General features: G+C 38.9%; 1 pseudogene; it reads right to left on the reverse strand.

The window, feature by feature from the left end:
• Nucleotides 1–281: 281 nt before the first annotated feature.
• LOC131494704 (olfactory receptor 9S13-like) lies at nucleotides 282–1,181 on the reverse strand (annotated as a pseudogene).
• Between the last annotated feature and the right edge of the window lie 10,766 nt (nucleotides 1,182–11,947).

Consider the following 11,947-nt stretch of genomic DNA (forward strand, 5'->3'; position numbering starts at 1 on the left):
AGAGATTGCTCTATATTCATGTGATTCAAGTTATGCTCCTTCCTTGAACATTTAGTTTGGGGTGAAGAACATCCTTATTTGTCTATACATTTCAGACTTAGTAAACATGTGGTCCATTAAACACTTTCAAGCAACATTGATCGAATGCGTAAATGAGTGAATTTCTTAACACATCTAATTCCTTCTGGAAGTGGAAGAGGTTTGAAGGGGTCCTCACATTTCAGTGTCTCTCTGAGGTCTCCATCCAACCTGTAGGACACTGTCTCCCACCAGCACATCCTTCATGTGACCATGTGTCTCTGGCCCAGCCTCCACAGGCCTCCTTCACATCCTTGTTTCAAAGACTGTAGATGAGAGGATTGAGCATTGGGATGACCAACGTGTAGAAGACAGAGACCACCTTGCCCTGCTCCATGGACTCAATGGCTCCTGGCTGGGCATACATGACAAAGACAGTCCCAACAAAGAGAGTCACTACAGTCATGTGGGAGCCACAGGTGAAGACCTTGCGTCTCCCAGCTCCTGAGCGCATCCTCAGGATGGTCACTGTGATGTAGCCATAGGAGATGAGGACTACAAATGTCACACCCACAATGATGAGCCCACAGGTGCCAAACAAGAGAAGTTCGTTGATGGCTGTGCTGCCACAGGCGAGCTGGAGCAGAGGGGACACGTCACAAAAGAAGTGGTTGATGCAGTTGGAGCTGCAGAATGGGAGGAGGAATGTGAGGCTGGTCTGCACAACAGAGTTGAGGCAGCCTCCACAGTAGGTGCCCAGCACCAGGTGAGTGTAGGCAGAGTGGCACATGGTGATGGGGTAGCACAGGGGGCTGCAGACAGCCATGAAATGGTCACGGGCCATGACGCCCAGGAGGAAGCCTTCAGTGGTGACCAGTAAGGAGATGAAGAATAACTGGGTGGCACAGCAAAGGTGATGACCTTGGGTGGGGAGAAGAAGTTGGCCAGGGCACTGGGGGCAATGACAGGTGAGGAAGAAGAGTGCAGGCGGGCATCCAAGGTGGTGACCATGATAATAGTGAGGTTCCCCATCACAATTACCATGTACAGGTTCAGGAAAACAGCAAAGAGCAGAGCCTGGGTCTCCAGGCCACCCTGAAATCCCTCCAGCACAAAATCTTGAAAGTAGACATGGGGAGGTTCCCATTTCTGTGCAATGGCATGAGCCTCATGCCTCACCAGGGGAATTACACCTTCTTTACTGGCAGACTAAGTAAGTCAAACTAAACTTCTTGCTGAAGACTGTTAAGAAAAGATAGACAACATGGCGTGCCTGGGTGGCTCAGTCATTTGAGTGTCCGACTCTTGATTTCTGCTCAGGTCACGATCTCATGGTTCATGGGTTTGAGACCCACATCAGGCCATGTGCTGACAGCTCAGAGGCTGGAGCCTGCTTGGGATTCTCTGTCTCCCTCTCTCTCTGCCCTTCCCCTGCTTAAGCGCTCTCTTTCTCAAAAACAAACATTTAAAAACTGATAAACAACAACAAAAACAAAATCTAATTGAAGGTAGAAGAGACTTAATGATTTAGTAAAGAATTACTAAAGAAATTCAAGACAAACACACAGACCCAGGGATTCCATTACTGAGAATGTCTTTTTTCCCTTGAGACACAAGCCAGTTTTGAAGAGGAAGTCTGAGAGACTAGGTGCCAAGCAGTGGGTTTATGCCTTGCGGAACTAATGCGGACAGTGGCTAGTTACTAGGACCACCCAGGATGCACCATTGGAGTGAGTTAAATAGAGAGTAGGTATGCATCTCAACTTCTGACCATTTCAGTCACTGAAATTGTGTTATGGTGAGATCTGAGTGCTGTGCCTCTGACACCTTGCAAAAGCAAATATATCTCAAGAGAAGACATGTTATGCTAGACCTCAAGTGTTATCTATAAAAGTTTTGCATAAATACTGCCAGACACACAATTTAAAAATTGAGGAGTTCCCACAATATGAATTAAAATAACAGAAACAATAGAAAAACCCAGAAAGATTTCAGATTTTGGCGTTAACACACATAAGCTTTTAAATAATTAAGATTATTATGTTTAAAGGATAAAAGATGAGAATTTTAGCAGAAATGTAGAAGTAGTAAAGAGAATCATGTGTCACTTGTTACAAGTACAATGGCTAAAATTAGGAACTGAATGAATGAGTTTTACAGGAGATTAAGAATAGCTAAAGAGAGGGGCGCCTGGGTGGCTCAGTCAGTTGAGTGTCCGACTTCAGCTCAGGTCATGATCTCACAGTTCGTGGGATCAAGCCCTGCATTGGGGTCTGTACTGGCAGCGTGGAGCCTGCTTGGGATTCACTCTCTCCCTCTCTCTCTCTGACCCTTCCCAACTCATGCTCTTCCCCTCTCTGAAAATAAATAATAAACATTTAAAAAAAATGCACATACGGGGGCGCCTGGGTGGCTCAGTCGGTTAGGTGTCCAACTTCGGCTGACGTCATGATCTCGTGGTCCGTGAGTTCAAGCCCCGCATTGGGCTCTGTGCTGACAGCTCTGAGCCTGGAGCCTGCTTCAGACTCTGTGTCAGCCTCTCTCTGCCCCTTCCAGGCTCATGCTCTGTCTCTGTTTCTCTTTCTCAAAAATAAATAAACGTTAAAAAAGAAATAGCTAAAGAGAAAATTTGTGAACTAGAATACAGATCAGTAGAAAATACTCAGATTGAAACATTAAGATATAAAGGGATAGAAAAATTAGAAATGAAGGTTAGAAACCAAAGATATAGAGACATACATAGTATGAGTTCAAACCCCCTCCCCCCCACACACACCAAAGAGGAATGAGATAAATAGGCTGAATCAGAACTTGGAAGAGATAATGGCCAAGTATGCTCTCAAACCAGTAAAAGATATATCAGAACTTGGAAGAGATAATGGCCAAGTATGCTCTCAAACCAGTAAAAGATATATCAGAACTTGGAAGAGATAATGGCCAAGTATGTTCTCAAACCAGTGAAAGATATTTTACAGATTCATTAACCCTCCAGACTCAAACCAGGATTTATACGAAGAACACCACACTTAGACGCAGCATAATAAAAATATTTAGAACCAGAATAAAAAGAAAAATCTTAAAAGTATCATGAGAAAGAAGAGATAGTTGCTTCAAAGCATCAACTGTAGAAGACTGACAATTGGCTTCTTACCAGATTAAAAATAATGTAAACCAAAGTAAAAGAAATTATATTTTCCTTTGCTCAAAGAAAATAATTACTAACTAGAATTATACATGTACCCAAAAATATCCTTCGAGACTCAAAGTGAATTTAGCAATAATAGTTTAAGACTTAGGGGCGCCTGGGTGGCTCAGTCGGTTAAGCGTCCGACTTCGGCTCAGGTCACGATCTCACGGTCGGTGGGTTCCGGCCCCGCGTCGGGCTCTGTGCTGACAGCTCGGAGCCCGGAGCCTGCTTCGGATTCTGTGTCTCCCTCTCTCTGTTCATGCTCTGTCTCCCTCTGTCTTTCAACAATAAATAAATGTTTAAAAATTTTTAAAAAAGACTTAAATACTCCACTTTCAATAACAAATAGAACAACAAAACTAAATATCAGCAAGGAAAGAATAGATTTGAACAACATTATAAAGCAAATAGAGCTAACAGGCATATGTAGAACACACTTCATCCAACAACAGCAGAAAACATTCGTCACCAGTGCACACGGAACATTATCGGGCTAGCTATCCATATTGCCCATATATTAGTACACAAAGAAAGTCTCAGTAAATTGTAAAAGGCTGAAATTATACTAAGTATGTTATCTAAACAAAATGGAATTAAATCACAAATCAAGCAATTGAGAAAATTTGCAAATACGTGGAAATTAAACAACACATTTATTAGTCACCATGGGACAAAATAAAGAATCACAAGGGAAATTATAAAGCATTTTGATATTAATGAAAATGGAAACACAACATACCAAAACTTACAGAATTTAATGAAAGAAGGACTCAGAAATTTATAGCTATAAACACCAACATTAAAAAAAAGACCTCAAAGGGCGCCTGGGTGGCTCAGTCGGTTAAGCGTCCGACTTCGGCTCAGGTCACGATCTCATGGTCCGTGAGTTCAAGCCCCGAGTCGGGCTCTGTGCTGCCAGCTCGGAGCCCAGAGCCTGCTTCAGATTCTGTGTCTCCCTCTCTCTCTGACCCTCCCCCGCTCAGGCTCTGTCTCTCTCTGTCTCAAAAATAAATAAACGTTAAAAAAAAAAATTAAAAAAAAAAAAAGACCTCAAATCGGGGTATATGGATGGTTCAACCAATTGAGCATCTAACTCTTGATTTCGGCTTAGGTCATGATCCTATGGTTCATGAGATCAAGCTCCCCATAGGGCTCTGTGCTAACAGTGCAGAGCCTGCTTGGGATTCTCTCTCTCCCTCTCTCTCTGCCCCCTCCCCTGCTCACACACTCTCTCTCTCTCTCAAAGTAAATAAACTTTAAAAAAAGGACCTCAAATCAATAACATAAGTTTCCATATTAGACAAGAAAGTAGAAAAAGAAGACCAAATTAGCTGAAAGCATATAGAATGAATGAACTAATAAAGATTAGAGAAGAGATAAATGAATTGAGAAGAGTAAAATAATACAGAAAATCAATGACACTAAAAGTTAGTCCTTTGAAAAGTTAAACTTGACAAACCTTTAGCTAGATTGACAAAAAAAAAAAAAGAAAAGACTTAAATTTCTAAAATCAGGAATGAAAACAGGGGTATTGCCTCTGACTTCACAGAAATAAAAAGTACTATAAAAGTATATCAGAACAATCATATGCCAACACATTTAGATAACTTAGATGAACAAATTCCTGGAAACACACAAACTAATAAAACCAAATTAAAGAGAAATAGAAAATCTGAACAGACGTATAACAAACAGATGAAGTCAATGGTGAAAAAGCTTTTCCGACAAAGAAAAGCTCAGGACCAGATATTTTCACTGGTGAATTATACCAAATACTTAAAGAATTAACACCAGTACTTCTCAAACTCTAAAAAATAGAAAAGGGGAAAACACTTCCCAATTCATTCTATAAGGCCTGTTGTTCTAAAACTAAATGGAGACAAAGATGTTACCAAAAAAATGAAGCTATAAGCCAATATCTCTTATGAATATAGATACAAAAATCCTTAACAAAATACTTACTAGCAAGTGAAATCCAGCAGAACATTAAAGGGATTATACAGCAAAACCAAATCAACCCTGGAATGTAAGAGTGGATCAACAAACAAAAACCAATTAATATAATAAACCATACAAATGGAATGAAAGAAAAAAAACCCACATGATCATCTCAATAGATGCAGAAAAATGACAAAACACTACTGAAAGAAATGAAAGAAGACCTACATAAATGTAAAGATATTCCATGTTCATGGACAAGAAGACTTAATAACTTCAAGATGCAGTAACCCCCAATTTTATGTACAGATTCAGTGCCACTTTATCAAAATTCCAATTGCCTTAGGGGTTTTTGGGGGCAGAAATTGACCCTAAATAGCCAAAACAATATTTTAAAAGAACAAAGTATCCATTCATCAGTTGATGGACACTTAGGCTCTTTCCATAATTTGGCAATTATTAAAGCGCTGCTATAAACATTGGGGTAAATGTGCCCCTGTGCATCAGCACTCCTGTATCCCTTGGGTAAATTCCTAGCAGTTGTATTGCTGGGTCCTAGGGTAGATCTAGTTTTAATTTTTTGAGGAACCTCCAGACTGTTTTCTAGAGTGGCTGCACCAGTTTGCATTCCCACCAACAGTGCAAGAGGGTTCCCATTTCTCCACATCCTCTCCAGCATTTATAGTCTCCTGATTTGTTAATTTTAGCCACTCTGACTGGTTTATAGACACAATGGAATACTACTTGGCAATGAGAAAGAATGAAATCTGGCCTTTTGTAGCAACATGGATGGAACTGGAGAGTGTTATGCTAAGTGAAATAAGTCATATAGAGAAAGACAGGTACCATATGTTTTCACTCTAATGTGGATCCTGAGAAACTCAACAGAAGACCAGGGGGGAGGAGAAGGGGGAAAAAGTTACAGAGAGGGAAGGAGGCAAACCATAAGAGACTCTTAAAAACTGAGAATAAATTGAGGGTTGATGGGGTGTGGGAGGGGAGGACAGAGGAGGGTGGGTGATGGGCATTGAGGAGGGCACCTGCTGGGAGGAGCACTGGGTGTTGTATGGAAACCAATTTGACAATAAATTTTATATTAAAAAAAAAAAGAACAAAGTAGGTGGACTAATACGTCCTGATTTCAAAACTGACTACAAAGCAGAAGAGTGTTGTGCTTACTTAAGGATAGACATAGACCAATGGAATTGAATTGAGAATCCAGAAATAAACTCATATATCTGCAGTTTTCAACAAGGGGACCAAAAGCACCATTTGATGGAGAAAAAATAGTCTTTTTAAGAAGTGGTGATCAGAAAACTAAAAATCCACATGCAAAATAATGAAGAGCTTCACCTCACACCATATACCAAAATTAACTCAAAATGGACAAAGACATAAATGCAAGTGCTAAAACTATAAAACTATTAGAACAGAGACATCTGTGTAACGTACTGTGACTTGGGGTTAGTCAACAGTTTCTTAAATATGACATCAAAAGCACAAGCGACAGCAACAAAATAAACAAACTGAACCTCATCAAAATTTAAATCTTTTGTGCACTAAAGGACACCATCAAGAAGCTGAAAATAAAACGCATATGATGGGAGAAAATATCAACGAAGTATATATCTAATAAGGATCTAGTATCCAGGAAATGCCCAGAACTCTTCCAAGTCAACAACAAAAAGACAGTCAGATTTTCAAATGGGCAAAGGACTTGCATAGACGTTTCTCCAAAGAAAATATACAAATGGCCAGTAAGTACAGGAGAAGGTGTTCAACGTCATGAATCGTTAGGGAAATGCAGATTGAAACCACAGTGAGATACCACTTTGCTCATTAGAATGGCTATAATTTAAAAAAAAATAGAGAATAACAAGGGTTGGTGAGAATTTGGGAAGATTAGAACCCTCATACACTGCCAGTACCAATGTTAAGAGTGGTGCAGCCTTTGCCGTTCCTCAGAAAGTCAGACATAGAGCTACCTACATATGACCCACCATAACTCACATGTAGGTGTGTCCCCAAGAGAATTGAAAATATGTGTTGACGTGAAAGCTGGTACGCAAATGTTCGTAACAGCAATGTTCATAATGGCTGAAAAGCGAATGCAGGCCAGATGTCCAAATGATGAACAAAGTGTGAAATACTTGCATAGTGGAACAATATTCAGCCATAAAAGAAATAAGGTTCTAATACAAGGTACAACACGGATGAGCCTTGAAAGCAGCATGCTGAGTAAATGAAGCTTGGCACAAAAGGCTGCAGGTTCTAGAATTCCATTTCTATAAAATGTGCAGAATAGGCAAATGCACAGAGACATACGTACATCTGCAGGGGCCAGGGGCTGGGGGAGAGGGAATGGGGAGCAACCGATGACAGATTCGGGGTTTCTTTGTGTGATGAAACTATTCTGGAACCAGAGAGTGGTTATGATTGAACAACACTGTGGATACAATAAAAAAAACAAAAAACAAAAAACACCACACTGGTTTGTATGCTTTAAACTGGTAAAATTGTGACTCTTATGTCACGTGAGAATTGTTCCTCAATTTAAAATATTAAGAATAAAAAATAACAAAGGAGAAATAAGAAAAGAACATTCACCAGCATTTCAAACTGAGAGAATGTACTTGAAACACATCAGATATGTTAAAAACCCATGAGATGATGATCCCGAAGGAATATCTTCATTGGCTACCTTTGGAGGGCGATGCTGAGAGATTCCAAACTGCTCCTCCCAGTGACAAAATAATTTTTTTTGTTTAGAGAGACTTTCCCTTTATAGAAGTACTGCAACTAATAAATAAAGAATGAATTACAGAATTTGCATTTCATCATCTTATAAACCCCTAACAAACTAACGAATCTAGGTAGTTATTACTAATGGCCACTACCAGGACGCGATCGGCAAAATCCATCTGAGCATCTCTGCAGGATAACTACCTGTTTTCTTCAGTAAATAAATTGAAGTAATAATTTAAAATAAAAATAGAGGGGGGCGCCTGGGTAGCTCAGTCAGTAAAGCATCTGAATCTTGATTTTGGCTCAAGTCATGATCTCGAGGTTCATGGGATCAAGCCCCGAGTAGGGCTCTGCACTGACAGCATGGAATCTGCTTGGGGTTCTCACTCTCTGCCTCTCCCCTGCACCCTCTCTCTCAAAATAAATAAATAAACATTTAAAAATAAATAAAATAAAATAAATATAGAGGGACTGGCAACCAGGGAATTAGAGACTTAAGAGGCATCAGCAAAACACAGTGGGCCTTCTGAACACTGTTTCAAAACAAACTGTAAAAGAAAAATTAGCAATCAGGAAAATCAAAATACTACATGGAAATTTTTATAATATTAAGAAGTAATTATTAATTGTTTTATGAATAATGGTAACACTGAGGTTGCCTTTCTTTAAAGTCCACATTGTTTATAGGGATTAAATATGATTGACTCTAAGTTGATAATTTTGAAGTTAGTTGGTGAGAATAGGTAGGTCATTACTACTCTAGTTTTATGTGTGTGTGTTTGAGAACATCCATAACAAAAAGCAAGAGACATATGTCTAAAATAAATTAAATAAAACTAAACAGAGAGAATCTGTTATCAGTAGACACACACTAGAGGGAATACCCGAGAGTGACCTTCAGGAGCAGGAAACTGACCACTGGTTGGAAGGTCAGTCATGACAGGAAGAATTAAAGTTAAGAAAAGGGCCCCAAAAAGGATATATCTAAATAAATACCGATTTTATAAGATGTATGAGAGGTTAAAAATGCAGGGAGAGTAAAATACACCACAACAAAGGCATGTGATTCAGGAGCGAATAAGTAGAGTTAAGAGTTTCCGCGTTTTTCAGGAAGTTAGCAAAAATGCTAATGTTGGTTGTGTTAAGCCAAAAATGCAAGTTGTATAAAGAACTTATCAAACTCAACACTCAAAAAACACATAATCCAGTTGAGAAATGGGCAGAGGACGTGAATAGACATTTTTCTGAAGAAGACATCCAGATGGCCAACAGACACATGAAAAGATGCTCAGCGTCACTCATCATCAGGGAAATAGAAGTCAAAACCACAATGAGATGCCACCTCACACCTGTAAGAGTGTCTAAAATTAACAACACAGGAAACAACTGATGTTGGCAAGGATGTAGACAAAGGAGAACCCTCTTACACTGTTGGTGGGAATGCAAACTGGTGCAGCCACTCTGGAGAACAGTATGGAAGTTCCTCAAAAAGTTAAAAATAAGGGCACCTGAGTGGCTCAGTCAGTTAAGTGTCCAACTTTGGTTCAGGTCATGTTCTCACAGTTTGTGAGTTCAGTCCCTGCATTGGGCTCTCTTCTGTCAGCATAGAGCCTACTTCCAATCCCCTGTCTCCTTCTCTCTCTGCCCCTCCCCCACTCACTCTCCCTCTCAAAAATACATAGACGTTAAAAATATATATTTTTTTAAAGTTAAAAATAGAACTACCCTACGATTCAGCAATTGACTACTAGGTATTTACCCAGAGGATACAAAAATACAGATTCTAAGGGGTACATGCACCCCCAATGTTTTAGCAACCATTTAGCAACTGTTTTAGCATCAACAATAGCCAAATTATAGAAAGAACTCAAATGTCCATCGGCTGATGAATGGATAAAAAGATGGTATATATATACATATACATATATATATATATATATATATGTACACATATATATACACACATATATATGTATATATATATTACCCAGCCATCAAAAAGAATGAAATCTTGCCATTTGCAACAACATGGATGGAGCTGGAGAGTATTATGCTAAGCGAAATAAGTTAGTCAGAGAAAGACAAATACCATAGGATTTACTCACACGTGGAATTTAAGAAACAAAACAGATGAACATAAGGGGAGGGGAAAGAAAGAGAGAGGGAAACAAACCATAAGAGACTCCTAACTCTAGACAACAAACAGAGTTGATGGAGGGAGGTGGATGGGTGATGGCCTAGATGGGTGATGGGTTCTAAGGAGGGCACGTTATGATGAGCACAGGGTGTTATATGTAAGTGATGAGTCACTAAATTCTACTCCTGAAATCAATATTACACTATATACTCACTAGAATTTAAATAAAAAATTGAAAAAAAAGAATTAGTATAATATAAATATTAAAAACAAAACAAAAAATGCAAGTTGTAGTTTGCTTGCAACCACTAAAAAAAAAGAGTAAACAAATACAAAACTTCCAAGCTAATATAAAGAAAAAGTAGAATAATACTTTTTTCAACGAATGTGAGGAAATGAAAGAAAAGTGAGAAAAATAGACAAGAGTAAAAGCACTAAAGATCATGGTATGCATAAAACCTAAATATGTCAGTATTACGTAAAGAACTAAAGTAAATTGTATAATGTAAATGGAATAAAGTTTCCAATTAAGAGGTATGTACTATTAGGCTGAAGAAACAAAACTTAACAATATGTTGATAAGAGACATAAAAAGCAAACATAAAAAAGTGTTTAAAATAAGTGATAGAGGGGTGCCTGGGTGGCTCAGTCAGTTGAGTGTCCGACTTTGGCTCAGGTCATGATCTCACGGTTTGTGGGTTCGAGCCCCGCGTCGGGCTCTGCGCTGACAGCTCGGAGCCTGGAGCCTGCTTTGGATTCTGTGTCTCCCTCTCTCTCTGCCTCTCCCTGCTCATGCTCTGTCTCTCTGTCTCAAAAATAAATAAATGTATAAAATTTTTTTTAAATAACTGATAGAAAGATACACAGCAAACTAACATTTCAGCAAAAAAACATCGAAAACTAGAGTTGCTATACTAATCCTAAAGTAGACTTCAAGACAGGAAGCAGTAATTGAGAAGAGGACACTTTCTAGTGATAACAAAACATTTGGTTCACTAAGAAGACGAGCAACAATGTTTAACGTGCAACTATCTAACAGAAGAGCCTCAATATATACAAAGCAAAAATGGGCTCGTCTTCCGTATCCAGCCATCAAAGGATGTACCCTGCACACTATTTTCAGGTATACAAAGAGCAGATTCACACGTGGACTACATTCTGGACACCGAGCAGCTTTCAACAAATTCCAAAGGACTGAAGGTATACAAAATATATCTGTGTGCAATTTAAAGTAAACCTAACATAAATCATGAATAGAGCATTTTAAAACCTTCATGTGTTTTTTTTTTAACTTAAAACATAACTTCTAAATAAGCCACGGGTCTAAACAATAATTTTGAAATTTGAAAATTGCATAAGATAAGTAACAAAAATAGTAGCTAGGATGCATCCAAGTCAGTGTTTAAAGGGAAATTTATAGGCTTAAATACATATGTTAGAAAAGAAGAAAAGCAGGAAATCAAGAGCTCAGTATTCATCTGAAAATGTTATAATAAAAAGATTATTGGGTGAAGTCCCAAGAAAATAGCAGGGAAGAAAGTAAAGAACAAAATGTATTAAGTAGAAAGCCAGCAAACAGGAGAGAGACATTATACCGAAGGTAATTATTTGAAAAGACAGACAGCATCACAAGACTCTGGAAGGATGAGGAGAGAAGGCAGAAATACTGATGCTGGGAATGAAAGGAAGGTCTCACCACGATCCTAAAAACACAGAGTGGATCCTGAGAGGATGTCATGAATAATTTTGTGCGAATACACTTGAAATGTTGCCGAAATTGGAAAACTACTGGAAGAATATCACCCACCAAAACTGACCACCGAAGAAGTAGAAGATCTGAAAGCTCATAGTTATCCATAAGTGTAATCTTGCCATGAAAAAGATTCCAGGATCAGGTGGCTTTACTTGTGAAAGGAAAGACA

Source organism: Neofelis nebulosa, chromosome 2 (assembly GCF_028018385.1).
Source record: "Neofelis nebulosa isolate mNeoNeb1 chromosome 2, mNeoNeb1.pri, whole genome shotgun sequence".
Lineage (NCBI taxonomy): Eukaryota > Metazoa > Chordata > Mammalia > Carnivora > Felidae > Neofelis > Neofelis nebulosa.